General features: G+C 38.8%; 1 pseudogene; it reads left to right on the top strand.

The window, feature by feature from the left end:
* Positions 1-1,216: 1,216 nt before the first annotated feature.
* LOC110299535 (large ribosomal subunit protein eL21 pseudogene) lies at positions 1,217-1,699 on the top strand (annotated as a pseudogene).
* Positions 1,700-2,457: the final 758 nt, after the last annotated feature.

Genomic DNA, 2,457 nt, shown 5'->3' with positions numbered 1-2,457 from the left:
GAAATGAAAAGGGAGACATTACAACTAAACCTGAGGAAATCCAAAGCATCATCAGATCCTTCTACAAAAGGCTATACTCAACAAAACTGGAAAACCTGGATGAAATGGACATGTTTCTAGACAGATACCAGGTACCAAAGTTAAAACCAGAAAAGATTAACAATGTAAACAGCCCCATATCCCCTAAAGAAAGCAGTCATTAATAGTCTCCCAACCAAAAAAAGCCCAGAACCAGATGGGTTTAGTGCAGAATTCTATCAGACCTTCAAAGAAGACCTAATTCCAATTCTCCTCAAACTACTCCACAAAATAGAAACAGAAGGTACTCTACCCAATTTATTCTATGAAGCCACAATTACTCTGATACCTAAGCCACACAAAGATCCAACAAAGAAAGAGAACTTCAGATCAATTTTCTTTATGAATATTAATGCAAAAATAGTCAATAAAAATTTTCACTAACCAAATCCAAGAACACATCAAAACGATCATCCATCATCCCCAGTCTTCATCCTAGGGCTGCAGAGATGGTTTAATATATGGAAATCCATCAACGTAATCCACTATATAAACAAGCTCAAAGACAAAAACCACATGATCATCTCATTAGATGCTGAGAAAGCAATTGAGAAAATCCAACACCCATTCATGATAAAAGTCTTGGAAAGATCAGGAATTCAATGCCCATACCTAAACATAATAAAAGCAATATACAACAAACCAGTAGCCAACATCAAACTAAATGGAGAGAAGCTGGAAGCAATCCCACTAAAATCAGGGACTAGACAAGGCTGCCCACTTTCTCCCTACCTATTCAATATAGTACTCGAAGTCCTAGCCAGTGTAATTAGGTAACAAAAGGAAGTCAAGAGTATACTAATTGGAAAGGAAGAAGTCAAAATATCACTATTTGCAGATGATATGATAGTATATATAAGTGATGCTAAAAATTCTACCAGAGAACTCCTAAACCTGATAAACAGCTTTAATGAAGTACCTGGATATAAAATTAACTCAAACAAATCAGTAGCCTTTCTCCACACAAAGGATAAATAGGCTGAGAAAAAAATTAGGGAAACAACACCCTTCACAGTAGTCACAAATAATATAAAATACCTTGGTGTGACTCTAGCTAAATAGTGAAAGATCTGTATGATAAGAACTTCAAGTCTTTGAATAAGAAATCAAAGTATCTTCCAGGTTGTAACTCGTCAAAATGAGGAACACAAAGGGAAAGAGGAGAGGCACCCGGTATAAGTTCTCTAGGCCTTTTATGAAACATGGCGTTGTTCATTTGGCCACATACATGCGAATCTACAGGAAGGGTGATATTGTAGACATCAAGGGAATGGGCACTGTTAAAAAAGGAATGCCCCATAAGTGCTACCAAGGCAAAACTGGAAGAGTCTACAATGTCACCCAGCATACCGTGGGCATCATTGTAAACAATCAGGTTAAGGGCAAAATTCTGGCCAAGAGGATCAATATGCGTATTGAGCACATCAAGCACTTAAAGAGTAGAGACAGCTTCCTGAAGCGGGTGAAGGAGAACGACCAGAAGAAAAAGGAAGCCAAAGAGAAGGGCACCTGGGTGCAGCTGAAGCACCAGCCTGCGCCACCCAGAGAAGCACACTTTGTGAGGACTAACAGAAAAGAGCCTGGGCTGTTGGAGCCCATTCCATACGAATTCATGGCCTAATGTACACAAAGAAATAAAGTTCCAGTACCAGGACTGCAAAGGGTTTCCTTTAAAAAAAAAAGAAAGAAAGAAATCAAAGTAGATCTCAGATGATGGAAAGTTCTGTCATGCTCTTGTATTGGCAGGATCAATATAGTAAAAATATCTTGCAGAAAGCAATCTATAGATTCAATGCAATCCCCATCAAAATTCCAACTTAATTATTCACAGATTTAGAAAGGGAGGTTTGCAAATTCCTCTGGAATAACAAAAAACCTAGGATAGCAAAAACTATTCTCAACAATAAAAGAACCTCTGGGGGAATCACCATGCCTGACCTCAAGCTGTACTACAGAGCAATTGTGATAAAAACTGCGGGGTACTGGTACAGAGACAGACAGGTAGATCAATGGAATAGAATTGAAGACCCAGAAATGAACCCACACACCTAGGATCACTTTATCTTTGACAAGGGAGCTAAAACCATCCAGTGGAAAGAAGACAGCATTTTCAACAAATGGTGCTGGCACAACTGGTTGTTATCATGTAGAAGAATGAGAACTGATCCTTGTACAAATTGATCCTTGTCTTATCTCCTTGTACAAAGCTCAAGTCTAAGTGGATCAAGGAACTCCGTGTAAAACCAGAGACACTGAAACTTATAGAGGAGAAAGTGGGGAAAAGCCTTGAAGATATGGGCACAGGGGAAAAATTCCTGAACAGAACAGCAATGGCTTGTGCTGTAAGATCGAGAATCAACAAATGGGACCTCATAAAAT

This window comes from Mus caroli, unplaced genomic scaffold, assembly GCF_978045245.1.
Source record: "Mus caroli unplaced genomic scaffold, Mus_caroli_1 scaffold_10, whole genome shotgun sequence".
Lineage (NCBI taxonomy): Eukaryota > Metazoa > Chordata > Mammalia > Rodentia > Muridae > Mus > Mus caroli.
The sequence above is the reverse complement of the archived record's forward strand: the minus strand, read 5'-3'. Positions and strand labels throughout refer to the sequence as shown.